We start from the raw sequence: 17,172 nt of genomic DNA, 5'->3' as shown, positions 1-17,172 counted from the left end.
TTCTGTTAGCTGATGTATGCAGCCCCCAGTCACGTTTCTCATGCTTACTTGATCTATTATGACTTTTTCACGTAGACCCCTTAGAGTTATAAGCCCTTAAAAGGGCTAGGAATTTCTTTCTCGGGGAGCTCGGCTCTTAAGACACGAGTCTGCCGACGCTCCCGGCGGAATAAAAAAACCTCTTCCTTCTTTAATCTGGTGTCTGAGGAGTTTTGTCTGCGACTCGTCCTGCTACAACAGCTGCACACTAGCCTGAGATCTGCCCCAGGAGAGGCAGCCTGGGAAGCCCACAGTGCAGTAAGTTGGCCCGGCACTAACGTTGATCTGCCAAATGGGCATGTGCACAGGGCTGACCAGCTACGGGCAGGCCCACCACCTCTGCGACGTACCCCCAAGAGAAGCTGCAACCCCACTGCGCTTCTGTCCAGGTGGATCCAGCCCATTGGTGTGAGGTCAAAGGGTGAGGGAGATCAACCACACACCTTCTGCCAGACGTGGGCAACGCAAAGACACTTGGAGCCCATGGCCTCTGCTGGACAAGAAGTGGGTGCAGGTGCTGGGGAAGAACAGGGCTGGGCCTGCATCTGATGTTTACTCTGTGAAGCTTAAAAGTGTTGTAACAGTCTGAAAACATATGCTAATGGAGGCAGCGTGGCACGGTGGATCCTGGAACGTAGACTACAGAGCCGGGCTACTTGGGTTCAGATACTGTCTCACACTCACTGTATGATCTTGGACAACTCCTTCACTTCTCTCGGCTTCAGTCTCCTCATGTATAAAATAAGGTTGATAACAACAGTACCTTCCTCATAAGAATGTTGTAAGGCGTAAGAAAACTCATATGTGAAAGTGGTTCTCAAACTTTTTGGTCTCAATACCACTGTCTTATACTCTTAAGAAGTGTTGAGTATATCAAAGAGCATTTATTTATATGGGCTATATCTATCAATATTTACCATAATAGAAATTTAAATGATACATGTTAAGAATATTTCATTATTAATTTATGGCCGGGCATGGTGGCTAACGTCTGTAATCCCAGCACTTTGGGAGGCCGAGGCAGGTGGATTACCTAAGGTCAGGAGTTCAAGACCCTCCTGGCCTATATGGCGAAACTCTGTCTCTACGAAAAATACAAAAATTAGTCGGGCATAATAGTGGACACCTGTAGTCCCAGCTACTAAGGAAGCTGAGGCAGGAGAATTTTTTGAACCCTGGAGGCGGAGGTTGCAGTGAGCCGAGAGGGCGCCACTGCACTCCAGCTTGGACAACAGAGCGAGCCTCTGTGTCTCAAAAACAATAAATAAAATATTTCTTTTTTTTTTTCTTTTGAGGCAGAGTTTCGCTCTTGTCACCCAGGCTGGAGTACAATGGCGACCTCGGCTCACTGCAACCTCTGCCTCCCGGGTTCAAGCAATTCTTCTGCCTCAGCCTCCTGAGTAGCTGGGATTACAGACAAGTGCCACCACACCCAGCTAATTTTTGTATTTTTAGTAAAGACAGGGTTTCACCATATTGGCCAGGCTGGTCTCGAACTCCTGACCTCAGATGATCTGCCCGCCTCGGCCTCCCAAAGTGCTGGGATTGCAGACGTGAGCCACCGCGCCCGGCCAAGAATATTTCATTATTAGTTTACAACTCAATAAGAAAACTATTACATATGAATGCAATATGAATACAATGACATATCTTTATTAAAAAACTGTATTTTCTTAAACAAGAAAAAATTACTAAGACTTCTGTACCCAGCCAAGATGGAGTAGCAGCAGCCAGACAAAATACATGAAACAATTGTTTCTGGGATACTGAACATCAAGCAGCGAGGGACAGCGATCTGTAAGAGATGGGCAACAAAGGAAGCCATGATTGCCCCAGCGTTCTGCTGTGAGAGTACTTCCAAGGCCTCGCCCAGGGAGGGGAAAGCCAGGTGGGGCTCAGAAGACTCCTCGAGTTGTGGAGCTGAGAGTACAGGGAGACCAAGGCAGCCAGATGCCACAGGACTGGATACCAGACAGGAGGAGGCTGCACAGAGAGTGGACACAGATCTCTAGAGGGTTCCCCCAAGTATTCCACTGAATGCTGATAAGCATGTGTGTGTGATGAAACTATCGTGGGCCAGGAAAGAAATATTTAAGAGGATTATACATGGGGGAGGGAAATGGATTAACTGTGCTGGCTAATTTTACGTCTCAACTTGACAGGCCGTTGTCTGCCCAGATTAAACATTGTTTCTGCTGTGTCTGCTGCTGTGTTTCTGGGTGAGGTTAGCATTTGAATCTGTGGACTCACTCAGCAAAGTACACTGCCCTCCCCAGCGTGGGTGGGCACCATCCAATCCACTGAAGACTTGTACAGAACAAAAGGCAGAGGAAGGAGGAATTCACCCTTTTTCCTTCTTGCCTGCTTGAGCTGGGATGTCTCATCTCATCTTTTCTTGCCCTTGCATTGGGGTTTATACCATCAGCTCCCCTGGTTCTCAGCCTTTCTGACTCAGCCTGAATTATACCATCTTTCTTGAATTTTCCCCTTGCAGGTGGCAGATCATGGGACATCTTGGCCTCCATAGTCATACAAGCCAATTCCTCATGATAAATCTCCTTTTGTATTTATATATATGCATATCTTATTGGTTCCATTTCTCTGGAGACTCCTGACTAATACAGGGAATTAACAGGAGGTAAGTTTTCTACACTTTATTTGAACTGGTAATATGCTGCCACCAGTAGGCTGTGCATAAGTTATATATGTATGGCTTTTTAGAACAACCACAAAAAAATCTATACAAAGAGATATACCCCCAAAACAGTATAGATAAGTAAAAACGGAATTCTAAAAAATATTCAAAGCTTACATAACAAGGCAGGGTAAGATACACGCAACGACTCGGATATATCTCAAGGGCATTATGCTGAGTGAAAAAAGGCAACCTGCAAAGATCACATACTGTATGATTCTACTCATATAATATCCTTCAAATGACAAAATTATAGAGATGACAAATAGATTAGTGGTTGCCAGAGACTGGGAATGGTTGCAGTACGGGAGTGAGTGTGGCTATAAAGGAGTGTTCTTATCCATTAACATAGGATGTCTTGCCATTTATTTAGATTTTCCTTAATTCTACTGAACAATGTTTTGTGGTTTTCAGTGTGTGTAAGTCTTGTACTCATTTAGATAAATTATTCCTAAGTATTTTACTCCTTTTGATATGATTGCAAATGCAATTGTTCTCTTAATTTCCTTTTCAGATTATGACTGCTGGCATATAGAAACACAAATAAATTTTGCATATTAATCTTGTATCCTAAAATCCTACTGTACTTGTTAATTCCAGTGCTTTCTTGGAAATTCCTTAGACTATTCTATACACAAGACCATGTCATCTGCAAATAGAGGGTGTTACTTCATTTCTTCCAGTCCTGATGCCTTTTCTTTTTCTTGCCTATTGTCCCTGGCTAGAAACTAGAAGTGGAAAGAGCAGACATCCTTGTCATTTTCCTGATCATAGGCTGAAAGCATACAGTCTTTCATCATTAAACATGATTTTAGGACACACATGGTGACTCACACCTGTAATCTCAGCACTTTTGGAAGCTGAGGCAGAAGGATTACTTGAGTCCGGGAGTTCAAGACCAGCATAGGCAACATAAGGAGCTCCTGTCTCTACAAAAATTAAAAAAAAAAAAAAATTAGCAAAGCATGGTGGCATGCGCCTGTCTGTAGTCCCAGCTACTTCGGAGGCTGAGGGGGGAGGATCACTTGGGCCCAGGAAGTCAAGGCTGCAGTGAGCCAGGATAGCAACACTGCACTCCAAGCCTGGGCTACAGAGTGAGACTTTGTCTCAAAATATATATATATGATTTTAGCTGTGGGTTTTTCATAAACCCCTTTACTGTGTTGAGGAGGAAGCTCTCTTCCATTGTTGGTAGAAGTTCTCTTCTGTTCTTGTTTTCATTTGTTTGTTTTATCATGAAAGAGTGGTGGGCCAGGCACGGTGGCTCATGTCTATAATCTCAGCACTTTGGGAGGCCAAGGCAGGCAGATCACAAGGTCAAGAGTTTGAGACCAGCCTGGCCAACATGGTGAAACCCCGTCTCTACTAAAAATACAAAAATTAGCTGGGCATGGTGGCGCATGCTTGTAGTCCCAGCTACTCGGGAGGCTGAAGCATGATGATCGCTTGAACCTGGGAGGCAGAGGTTGCAGTGAGCCAAGATCGTGCCACTGCACTCCAGCCTGGATGACAGAGTGAGACTCCATCTCAAAAAAAAAAAAAATAGTGGTGGATTTTGTCAAATGCTTTTTCTATGTCTGTTGAAAGGTCCATATGAGTTTTGTCCTTCAGTGTATTAATGTAGTGTATTACAGTGATTGATGTTAATATATTATACCAACCTTGCATTCCTGGGATAAATCCCACTTCAATGTGGTATATAATCCTTTGTATATGTTGCTGGATTAGGCTGCTAGTAATTAGTTGAGGATTTTTGTGTATATTCATAAGAGATGTTGGCTGTAATTTTTCATCCATCTCCTTTGTGCTGTTACTGTTAAATAACATTTTGACAAAATATTGACACATATTACATTCCTATATGTGCATAACCCATAACAAGTTACATGCATATTTTCTTATGCAATTACTTTTTAGATCAGTTAAGAGAAGAAAGAAGAAGAAATATGCAATTATACTTTCTTTTGTAATTATCTACTTTTACCAACACTTTTGTTTTTCATGTGGATTCAAATTAGTTTCTGGTGTCACTTGCTTTCTATCTGAAAAACCTTAAATACTTCTTGTTACTCAGGACTGGTAGCAATAAATTCAGTCAGATTTTATTTATTTTGGAGTGCTTTTTATTTTGCCATTATTGTTGAAAGATAGTTTTGTTGGGTATGGAATTATTGGTTAACAGGTTTTTTGTTGTTGTTTTGTTTTTACTGTTAAGCACTTTGAACATGTCATACCACTGCTTTCTAGCCCCCATTGCTTCTGATGAGACATCATTTGTCAATATTATTGTACTACTGGTACACAATGAATTGTATTCATTTTGCTGCATTTAAGATTTTATCTTTATCTTTGGCTTTCAAAATTTGACTATAATATGTCTGAGTGTGAATGCCTTTGTGTTCATCCTACTTGGAATTCATTGTTTCTCAGATGTTTAGAATAATGTTTTTCATCAAAGTTGGGGAAATTGGTCAGGCACAGTGGCTCTTGCCTTTAGGTGATGAGTAAGCTCAGGACTTTAGGAGGCTGAGGTGGGATGATCATTTGAGGCTAGGAGTTCAAGACCAGCCTAGGAAATACAGCAAGACCCTGTCTTTACAAAAAACTTGAAAATTAGCTGAGCATTGGGGTGCATGCCTGTAGTCCTAGCTACTTGGGAGGTTGAGGCAGGAAAAATGCTTGAGCCCAGGGAGTCAAAGTTAGAGTGAGCTATGCTTGTGCCACTGCCTTCCAGGCTGGGTGACAGAGCAAGACTCTTTCTATAAACATAATAATATTAATAAATTTTAAATAAATAAGCAAATAATTTGGGGAAATTTTCAGCCATTGTGCCTTCTAATAATTTTTATGTCCCTTTCTCACTTCTCTCCATTATTCTTATGTGTATTAGTCCATTTTTGCATTGCTATAAAGAAATACCTGAGACTGGGTAATTTATAAAGAAAGGAGATTTAATTGGCTCACAGTTCTGCAGGCTGTACAGGAAGCATGGCAGCATCTGCTTGCCTTCTGGGGAGGCCTTAGGAAACTTATACTCATGGCAGAAGGTGAAGGAGAAACAGGCACATCTTACATGGCCAGAGCAGAAGGAAAAGAGAAGGAGCAGGGAGGTGCTACTTTTTTTTTTTTTTTTTTTTTGAGCTAGAGTCTCACTCTGGCCTAGGCTGGAGTGCAGTGGTGCAATCTCTGCTCACTGCAACCTCTGCCTCCCAGGTTCAAGTAATTCTCCTGCCTCAGCCTTCCAAGTAGCTGGGATTACAGGCACCCACCACCATACTCAACTAATTTTTGTGTTTTTAGTAGAGACAGGGTTTCGCCATGTTGGCCAGGCTGGTCTTGAACTCCTGGCCTCAGGTGATCTGCCCCCCTTGGCCCCCCAAAGTGCTGGGATTACAGGTGTGAGTCACTGTGCCTGGCCCAGACTTGTAAATGACCAGATTTTATGAGAACTCACTATTATGACTAAGGAGGATGGTGCTAAACCACTGGAAACTGCCCCCATGATCCAGTCACCTCCCACCAGGCCCCACCTCTAACACTGGGAATTATAATTTAACACGAGATTTGGGTGGGGACACAAACCATATCATTTTGCCGCCGGCCCCTCCCAAATCTCATGTCCTTCTGATATTTCAAAATATAATCATGCAGTCTCACAAAGTGTTAACTTATTCCAGCATTAACTCAAAAGTCCAAAATCTCATCTGAGACAAGGCAAGTTCCTTCCACCTATGAGCCTGTAAAATCAAAAACAAGTTAGTTACTTCCAATGGGGGTACAGGCATTGGTTAAATACTCCCATTCCAAAAGGGAGAAATCAGCCAAAAGAAAGGGGCTTCAGGCCCCATGCAAGTTCAAAACCCAGCAGGGTAGTCGTTCAATCTTAAAGGTCCAAAATAATCTCATTTGACACCATGCCCCACATCCAGGGGACACGAGTGTGAGAGCTGGGCTCCCAAGGCCTTGGGAAGCTCTCCCCCTGTGGCTTTGCAGGGTTCAGCCAACATGGCTGCTCTCAAGGGATGGTCCTGAGTGCCTGTGGCTTTTCCAGGTGCAGGATGCAAGCAGCCAGTGGATCTACCATTCTGAGGTCTGGAAGACAGAGGTCCTCATCTCACAGCTCCACTAGGTAGTCCCCCAGTGGGGAGTCTGTGTGGGGGCTCCAACCCCACATTTCCACACTGCCTTAGTAGAGGTTCTGTATGAGGGCTTTGCCCCTGCAGCAGGTTTCTGCCTGAATATCCAGGCATTTCCATACATCCTCTGAAATTTAGGCAGAGGCTCCCAAGCCTAAACTCTTGCATTCTGTGCACCTGCAGGCTTAACACCACATGAAAGTTGCCAAATTTAATGGCTTGCACCCTCTGAAACAGTGGCCAGGGCCCCTTTCAGCCAACTGGAGCTGGAGCAGCTGCGATGCAGGGAGTAGAGTCTCAAGGCTGTGCAGGGCAGCTAGGGGCCCTGGGCCTGACCTAGAAAACCATTCAGTCCTCTGAAGCATCCAGGCCTGTGCTGGGAGGGGCTGCCATGAAGGTCTCTGAAATGCCTTCTAGACCTTTTCCCCATTGTCTTGGCTATTAGCACTTGGGCTCCTCTTTACTTATGCAAATTTATGCAGCCTGCTTGAATTCCTCTGCCAAAAATTAGCTTTTCTTTTCTACCACACGGCCAGGCTACAAATTTTCCAAACTTTTACACTCTGCTTCCCTTTTAAATATAAGTTCCAGGTTCAGGTCATTTCTTTGCTCACACATATGAGCGTAGGTTGTTAGAAGCAGCCAGGCCAATCTGTAAACACTTTGCAGCTTAGAAATTTCTTCCACCAGATACCCTAAATCATCACTCTCAAGTTCAGAGTTCCACAGATCCCTAGGGCAGGGGCACACCACCACCAGGTTCTTCTGCGAATACATAACAAAGGTTATCTTTGCTCCAGTTCCCATTAAGTTCCTTATTTCCATCTGAGACCTCCTCACCCTGGTCTTCACTATCCATATTACTATCAGCATTTTGGTCACAACCATTTAACCAGTCCGTAGGGAGTTCCAAATTTCCCCTCATCTTCCTGTCTTCTTCTGAGCCCTCCAAACTCTTCCAACCTCTGCTCATTACCCAGTTCCAAAGTCACTTCCACATTTTCAGGTATCTTTATAGCAATGTCCCACTCCTCAGTACCAATTTTCTGTATTAGTCCATTCTCACATAGCTATAAAGAAATCCCAGAGACTGGGTAATTTATAAAGAAGAGAGGTTTAATTGGCTCATGGTCCTGCAGGCTGTACAGGAAGCATGGCAGCATCTGCTCAGCTTCTGCGGAGGCCTCAGAAAACTTACAATCATGGCAGAGTGCAAAGGGGGAACAGGCATGTCTTACATGGCCAGAGCAGGAGGAAGAAAGAGGGAGGGGGGAGGTGCTACACACTTTTAAATGACAAGATCTCACAAAAACACACTCACTATTGCAACCAAGGGGGATGCTAAATCATTGGAAACCACCCCCATGATCCAATCACTTCCCACCAGGCCCCACTTCCAACATCGTGGATTACAATTTGATATAAGAGTTGGGTGGGGACACAAAGCTAAACCATATCAATATGTTGGTGCACTCAGTGGTGTCCCATATTGCTCTGATGCTCTGCTCATTTTTCTTCATATTTTTCTCTATTTTTCAGATTGCATTATTTCTACTGATGTGTCAAGTTCACTGATACTTTTTTCTGCCAACTCAAATCTACTGTTTATCCTATCCAGTGAATTTTTCATTTTGTTTTTGTTTTGTTTTGTTTTAGAGGCGAGGTCTCACTATGTTGCCCAGGCTGGTCTCGAACTTCTGGGCTCAAGCAATCCTCCTGCCTTAGCCTCCCAGAGTGCCAGGATTACAGATGTGAGCCACCACTCCTGGCCTTTTCATTTTGTTTATTGTACTTTTCATCTCCAGAATTTTTTATTTGGTTCATTTTTATAATTTCTACTCCTTTATTGATACTCTCCAATGAGACATTGTCATTTAATCTTCATTTAGTTTTGTGTTTTTTTTTTTAAGAGAGAGGGTTTCATTCTATTGCTCAGGCTAGAGTGCAGTGGTGCAATCATAGCTCAATGCAGTCTTGAATTCCTGGACTCAAGCAATCTTTCTACCTCAGCCTACCAAGTAGCTAGGGCTACAGGTGTGTATCACCACACCTGGCTAATTATATTTTTTTGTAAAGACAAGGTCTCACTGTGTCTCCCAGTCTGTTCTCAAACTACAGGCCTCAAGCAATCCTCTCACTTCGGCCTCCTGAAGTGCTGGAATTACAGGCATGAGCCACCACACTTAGCCATAACCAGATATTAATGGAAACAGGAAGAATGAAAAATTTGGTAATGATTGACAGTATGGGCAAAGTAGCAGGATCCAGTCCTATTAGCAGCTAGGTGTCAAAATCTATTCTGCTACATTGAGGAAGAATCTCTACCAGACAAGGGAGTGTTTACGTATGCATCAGTTACTTGTGATTTACAAAGAGGTAAAGTAGATTAAATACAATGAACGAGGCTAGAACCTGTAACCTAGAAAAATGTGCTATGAAGTGTGCATAGCTTTCCATTGAAACACAAGTATTTTTCTTCAATCTCCCTCATTTTGATAAGAATAACCTCAAAGAAAGCTTATTATCGACCCCCCGCCCCCGGTCCCCTACCACCATACACACACCACATCAGACAAAGTTAGTCTGATTAGATTTGGCCTGGTTATTTTTATAGGTACAGCAAGAATGGCCATTTACCATACGCCTTCTGAGTTTCCTTTATTAGAATTTTGCATAAGGAGTGAAATTTTAAAAACCACTGAGGCCAAGAAGCCAACTTAAGAAGTCACCACCAGATCTCACTGGCAGTATCTATAGATTTGAGCAAATTCCTCTCTTAGAAGGGTTCCCAAAATATCCTAAGGTTCCTGGGTTGGTCAGGAAAGGAAAGTAAGGAAGGTCGACCTTCCTTACTCAATTATAATTCTGGAACACTGTAAGCCAGATACCAGGCTGGTTTTTCCAAGAGGGCTTTGTAAGTGTTGGCTCCATAAAGTCAACCTTAGCTCCTTAAAAGTGTCTGGTCATATATGATTAAATGAGCATCATCCTCAAGTATGACATTCCAGACAAGGCCTTGGTTGTATCATCAATGTTTCCAACTATTTCCCATTAACAAGAAGGACATATTCTTACTGAATTTATGACAATAACTTACATTTCCATGAAAATAAGAATACTCAGTAAGCGTTTTGAATTCTAGAAGGGTCAGGCATGAAGAAATCACTTTACAAACAGTTCATTTCTGTTTACAAAAGTATAGTCTACTAAATTGTTATGAATTATAGATAACTTATGAGAAAAATAGAAAGGGGGAATTCCTTATCTAGCCAGATAATGTTCAAATACAAAAGACTAGATGACAGTTCATTACAACAATAGTGCAACTGACAAGGAAATATGGTTGTTTCTGCATCCTGCAAAATGAGATAATAAAGTCAAAATTTTTTGACAAAATAATTATAAACATGATTAACCTCATTTTTTTTTTTTGAGATGGAGTCTCGCTCTGTCGCCCAGGCTGGAGCGCAGTGGCGCAATCTCACCTCACTGCAGCCTCTGCCTCCTGGGTTCAAGCAATTCTCCTGCCTCAGCCTCCCAAGTAGCTGGGATTACAGGCATGCACCACCACGCCCACCAAATTTTTTTGTATTTTTAGTAGAGACCGGATTTCATCATATTTGCCAGGCTGGTCTCGAACTCCTGACCTTGTGATCCGCCCACCTCGGCCTCCCAAAGTGCTGGGATTACAGGCGTGAGTCACTGCGCCCGGCCCTTATTAACCTCATTTTCAAAGAATAGACAACAAGACAACAAGTGCTTTCAGGGACTCTCTGGGAAATTCAAAGAGTGTTTAGACATCAAAGCTATCCCAAATGAATGCCATTCTCAAAAATGACGTTCCAGGCAAAACCTGGGGAATTTTATCTTATTTTATTTTACATTACGACTCAATATTGGGAAGGCAAAAAGCAAAGTTATCAAGAGATTTAACCACTTAAAATAGAAGTCAAATCATGAGAAACTATTTGGCTATTCATTTCAAACTGACAATAATTTCTGGTTTTTTTGTTTTTGTTTTTGTTTTAGACTGAGTCTCGCTCTGTCGCCAAGCTGGAGTGCAGTGGCGCGATCTCAGCTCACTGCAACCTCCACCTCCTTGGTTCAAGGGATTCTCCTGCCTCAGCCTCCGGAGTAGCTGGGACTACAGGCGCACACCACCACGCCCAGCTAATTCTTGTATTTTTGGTAGAGACAGGGTTTCCGCATGTTGGCCAGGATGGTCTTGATCTCTTGACCTCGTGATCCGCCCACCTCGGCCTCCCAAAGTGCTGGGATTACAGGCGTGAGCCACTGCATCTGGCCATGACAATAAAGTATTTAAATGTTTATTTAAAATCAACAGAGAAGGAAAATAATTGTACAGAAATTAGCCCTTTCTAAATGAGTTTTTTCTTTCCTTTTTTTTTTTTTTTTTTTTTTTTTTTTTTTGATTTAGGGTCTCCCTCTGTCGCCCAGGCTGAAGTGCAGTGGTTAAGATCTAGGCTCACTGCAGCCTTGACTTCCCCAGCTCAAGCAACCCTCCCGCCTCAGCCTCTGCAGAAGCTGGGACCACAGGCGCGCACCCCTGTGCCCGGCTAATTTCTTGTATTTTTGTAGAGACGGGGTTTCATCATGTTGGCCAGGCTGGTCTTGAACTCCTGGGCTCATGACCTGCTGGCTTCAGCCTCCCAAAGTGCTGAGATTACAGGCGTGAGTCACTGCGCCTGGCCCATAGCTGTTTTTATTAAGCCAAAAATATTAACCCAGTCACATTTGTCTAAATAACAAGATTTTGAATTCTTAAAACATTTCTGAGTTAGTTTTTATGAAAATAATTTTCCTTTTTGACCATTAACATATTAGAAGTTACATTTCCCCAACTTCTGAAAAATTCGGGACTATTCCATTTATATAAGGTGCTTATTTATCTCTAAGGCTATCAGAACAGGGCCCCTTTAGCGATTTTAAATCTAATCTAGCGGGGTAGGGCTGCAGCCAAAAGCACCTGAGAGCGGCCCGTGGCCGGCGGGGTCCCGGGACAGGCCCGCGCGGGGCCGAGGTGCCAGGGCCCCCAGAGAGCGGGACGGGCGGTGCTAGCTGGACAAGCCGACGCTACGAAGGCCTGAGGGACAGCGAGGCATCCTGGGAGGCGCCCTGGCTCAGACGCTCCTGTGGGAGGGCGTCTGCGTCCTCAGTTTCCCCAGGACGCGTAAGGAGAAAACCGGGGGAGGGCCCCGCACGCCGCTGCCCCCCCGCGTCTAAGAGCCCGACCGTTCGCCCGCGCCCCTCGAGGAGTCTGCCCATCCCCAGCAGCACGCAAGCGCCGCCAGCGCTCCCCGGGCACCCGCTCGCACTCAAGTGCAGGCAGCGTGGTGACAATGCCAACTGCGCCCCCTATCTCCGACAGGCTCCAGAGGGGCAGTGGGAATACAGTAGCTACATGTGGCTATGATAAATATATATTAATAGTATATTATGTATGTTACATATAATAATGTGGGTACATTATGATGTTTTAAATATAATTCAATATAAATAATGAATTAACTAAGGTTAATTAAAATTTAAAATTCAGTTCCTCAGCTGCCCCGCAGGTGCAGAGGCTACATGTGGCTGCTGGTCACTGCCTTGGCCGGAGCATCTCCCTCAGTGCAGAAGCTCTATGAGCCAGTGGCCACGGAGAGGCTCTGCTGCCCCAAGGTCGGGGGGACAGGAGACATCATTTTGTGGCAAGTGCTTTGGCACTGTGCCTGAGGAAGATCACCAGGGCCAGGCGACCAACCCAGACAGTGACTGAGCCATGATGAATCAGCCTGGTGAGCCAACATTTGCCACAAAGCCTGAGCCACCCAACCTGAGGTCACCCGGAAAAGCCAAGGCAATGAAGACAGTGACAGGGGCTGGGAAGCGGGACTCAAAGAAATGAGACTTGAGAAGACCATCACCACGCAAGCAGTTAGCTATTCTTTTAAAAATTAGTAAATAAAAGAAGAAACTATAACTGCGAGACCAGCGCATACTGGGCCTACCTTGTTGATGACAGAATGTCGCATTGCTTTGTAGGTACAACAGAGCCAAAACTGCAAGCCATGTTGCCCAGGCATGCACAATGGAACAAGCTTTGACCTCTAACAATACCCAGAACCAATGACTCCTCCCCTTGGAACAAAGAAGACCAGGACAGGACTGGAACCTGAACATGGAAATCTTTCAGAAGCAGGGATCCGTCGGCCTGGGAGACTGGGGCCCAAATCTACCTTGACAAACCTTTCCATAAATCGTTAAATTTGAAGTCCGCCAATCAGACCCTGCCAAGCCAACACTGCTCAATCACTTCCCTTGCCCTCTGATCCCTTAAAGCTTACCCCAGACCTCAAACTGGGGAGACAGATTTGAGCCCCACTCCTGCCTCCTTGCTTGTCAGTTTTGCAATGAAACCTTTCTTTTCTCAAAAGCTGCTGCCAGTGTTACTGGTTTCGCTGTGCATTGAGCAGTGAGCCCATTTGCTTGATAACAAAACTCCTCAAGGCATTGGCAATGTCACCAGTCAGTGACAGGGCTGTGTGGGCCCTGAGGACTGACCTGGAGGAAGGGGATGCTTGGGAGAGGGAGGGGAAGGAGCAGTAGACAGAGGTCCACCCAGCAGAGAGCCCAGGCTCAGCAAAGCCACAGAAGACGGGAGTCTCCAAACTGCTAGGTCCAGAGGGACCCCACAGAGCATCGGGGAGAGCCACAGGGGCGTAAGGCAGGGCCTAGAAGGCTGGGTGGCAGGCGGGGAATTAGAATTTAATCTGTAGGAAATAAGGAGCCACTGAAGAATAGTAGATAAAGAGGACATTACTAGATTTCAGTTTTGAAAGGGGGCACTGGTGGGCCTGGTGCGGTAGCTCATGCCTGTAATCCCAGCACTTTGGGAGGCTGAGGTGGGCGGATCACTTGAGCTCTGAAGTTGGAGACCACCTGGGCCACCTGTGGAAACCCCGTCTACAGGCAGGCGCCTGTAATCTCAGCTACTCCAGAGGCTGAGGTGGGAGAATCGCTTGAACCCGGGAGGTGGAGTTTGCAGTGAGCCAAGATCGCACCATTGCATTCCAGCCTGGGCAGCAGAGCAAGATCCTGTCTCAAAAATGAGGGGGTGGTTGGTGCTAGCTGACCCGCCACACTGAAGGAAGGGAGAATGTAGTTCAGGTTGCGGCCCGGCAGGGGACAAGTAAACCCAGCTGAACAGAGAGGGCCATGACAGACAGGGAAGGGAGGCAGACGCCACTCTGGAAAGCCCTCAAAAGAAGCGTGGCTAACACTTGCTGGGCTCTGGGAGAAAATATAATTTCCTGCAAGCGGGAGAGGATTTGGTGCGAAGGGTGCTGCTTCCGTAGGTCAAGGTGAAAGACCTCGGCAGAAGAAAAGGCTGGCTGTGGCCCCTTCCCCTTGGGGAGGTGGGAGCTGGGACTTGCCTGACCTTATGCTAAAGTCCAACAATACTGGAAGGGAGGACGCGGGCATCTGAAGAGCCCCTGCCCAGGATGTGCAGATGCGGTGGCTGCGAGAGCTGAGGCCAGGCCCTGCCTGGTGCTGACACGGTGAAATCTAAAGCTCCTGAAAAGCCAGGCTTCTCCCCGTGGGGACAAGGCCATCGAGTACCACAGAGAAATAGGGTTTCAGAACAAGAAATTAAAAAAAAAAAATCCTTTCAGGGCCCTGCTGCATGTGTGTGAGTCTGGGTCCTTTGCATCTCCATCCACATCAATGTCCACTGTGAATGGAGCCCAGAAGGAAGGACAGAGTCAAAATGAAGGATCGGGAGGGAGGGAGGGCTCGGAAAGGCATTTGCCTGTTCTTAGACCACCCAGGAAACAAGTGTGCTACCGTCCATTATGCTTGTGAGTGAAAAGGGTGGAGGGTGATGGGAGCTGCTGCTTCGGGGAAGTCAGGGAAAGACATTTTGAAAAGTGACATTGAAGTAGAGACCTGAAGGAATGAGCGAGGGCGCTGTGAAGATATTTGGGGTGAGGAGGAATGCTCTAGGCCGAGAACAGCAAGGACAAAGGCACCGAAGTGGGAACATGTTTGACAGATCCAGAAACAACCCAAAGGCCACCAGTCATAGACTGGCATGGAGTGGGGAGAAAGTAGGGGAGTAGAGGCAGACAGGTCCCGGCCATTCCACAGGGCAGCGTGGGCGAGGTGAGGAAGTTGCTTCTGTGAGTGTGAGGTGGGGAGCACTGGGGGAGTGACATCATCTGACCAAAACAGGGGCTCCGTAGTGGGGTGCAGGGGGGCGCCCAGATGTGGGGTTAGTGGTGGAGGAGAGAATCGGCTGGTACTGGATCTGTTTCCAAGGTAGAGCTGGTGGGACTTGCTGATGGGGTGCGATTTCTTGAGGTGCGGAAGGAGGGGTTAGCTACAGGTTTTGGGGGATGAGAAGGGGAAGTCAGGAGTGAAGTGTTTGGTTCTGCATGTCACCTCCAGGGTGTCTGTTAGATGCCCGGTGGAGAAGTGGGGGACGCTCTGCACGCAGAGGGTTTTAACAACACGGGCTGGCCCAGAGGGTGCCGAGAGAGAAAAGAGGGGATATCCCAGGCGCAACAACGCTGAGGTCTCAGGAGGAGGAACAGTCAAGAGAGGAGCCCGCGGTGCCGTCCTGGGGCTGAGGGCCGAAACTCACCGCACTAGCCGACAGCGTCTGGCGATTTTGTGATGAACAATTTTGCTGGCACGGTGGAACGAAGGCCTGGTTGAAGGGCTTCAAGGGAGACAGGGAAGCAAGAGAAGATGATTGTTAGGATGAGTTTTGCTGCAGTGCTAGAGGAGAGTGGGTTTTGTTAATGACCTTCCCTCCCTGCAACCAAACCACAGCAGAAAGCGCATCCAGGGCTCACACAGAGGGACCCTCAGTGAAGGCCTCTTTCTGCAATGGGAAGCCCACAAGGTTAGAAACCAGGAATCACAACCTAACGCTGCCCTATCATCAGTTTTGTAGGTGACCTTGAGTAGGTTACCTCACTTCTTGGTATTTCTCAGCTTCCCTCACCTATAAAATGAGCAGCACAGTCCTGCCTTTTCTATACGGTAGCTGCATAAATGATTAGGTAACATCACTGATGGGCATTTATGCACCCAGTCCACTTTCTAGCTCTGTGTATTTGACTACTCTAAGTACCTCACAGAAGTGGAATCATGCAGTATTGGTCCTTTTTGTGACTGGCTTATTTCACTCAGCCTAATGTCCTCAAGGTTCATCCATGTCGTAGCATGTGTCAGAATCTCCTTCCTTTTTAAGGCTGCGTAACAGTCCGTTGTATGCATATATCACATTTTATTGATCTGCTGGTGGACACTTGGGTTGCTTCCATCTCTTGACTGACATGAATAGTTCTGCTGTGAAGAGTTATACAAATCTCTGAGACCCTGCTTTCAATTCTTTGGGGTATATATCCAGAGTGGAACTGCTGGATTGGATTGTAATTATATACAAACATACACACATAACTGTATACAAACATGTGTGTATATACGTTTATATGTGTCTGTGTGTGTGTATATATATATATATTTTTTTTATAGTAACTTCCATACTGTTTTCCACAGCGGATATAGCATTTTACATTCCCACCAACGGTGCACAAGGCTTCTAGTTTCTCCACATCTTTGACAGCACTTGTAACTTTCTGGTGTGTTTTTGTTTGTTTTTTGTTTTGATCGTAGCCATCCTAATGGTTTAGCCCATGCTAAGTGATCAGGCTGGTCTCTATTATTATCAAGTGAGATAACAAATCAGAATGTATTTTGAAAAAGAATTGCATCTGTCAGGATCCAACCAAGAAAACAGAAAGCATTAAAAGGAACTTAATGGGGGAGATTAGTTACACACAGGGGATGGAAAGGCTGAGAAGCCAAACAGCAGGAAGCCGTTAACCTTACATCCACCTAGGGCAGAGGACAAAGGACACAGCGCCACCCAGGGGAAGCCAAGGTGGTGAGGGGAGCTGTGGAGGCAGCTGGAAGAATCTGGAGGAATCTGACCTGTGAGAGGAACCACAAGCAAACACCCTCTAGGAGGCTCTGAGAAACAGCAGGGCACGTGGGTGCGGCCTGGGAACAGATCAGGATTGACCTGCGTGCGAGCCAGCTTGTCAGAGTGATGTGACGATGAGTCAGGACACCTGGGCGTGGCGCTGTCCAGAGCACGAGAGTGACACCAAACACATGGGACAGCAGCACCGAATCTTGGACAAGGGGCGCGAAGGAGTCAAGGATGTTGCCAGGCCTGTGGCCGAAACTGAGAACAGAATAGAGAAGCAGGTTGAGGGTGCTGGGTGT

At 45.8% G+C, this 17,172-nt stretch overlaps 1 long non-coding RNA gene across 1 annotated transcript; it reads right to left on the bottom strand.

Moving 5' to 3' along the window:
- Window positions 1-1,251: 1,251 nt before the first annotated feature.
- LOC129397260 (uncharacterized) lies at window positions 1,252-16,854 on the bottom strand. Its single transcript, XR_008624499.2, has 3 exons — window positions 16,013-16,854; window positions 15,518-15,595; window positions 1,252-11,169 (listed from the first exon to the last, which is right to left on the bottom strand). It is a non-coding gene; the product is annotated as an uncharacterized LOC129397260 (long non-coding RNA).
- Window positions 16,855-17,172: the final 318 nt, after the last annotated feature.

This window comes from Pan paniscus, chromosome 13 (genome assembly GCF_029289425.2).
Source record: "Pan paniscus chromosome 13, NHGRI_mPanPan1-v2.0_pri, whole genome shotgun sequence".
In the NCBI taxonomy this organism is placed as follows: domain Eukaryota; kingdom Metazoa; phylum Chordata; class Mammalia; order Primates; family Hominidae; genus Pan; species Pan paniscus.
This window is presented reverse-complemented; position numbering and strand designations above follow the sequence as displayed.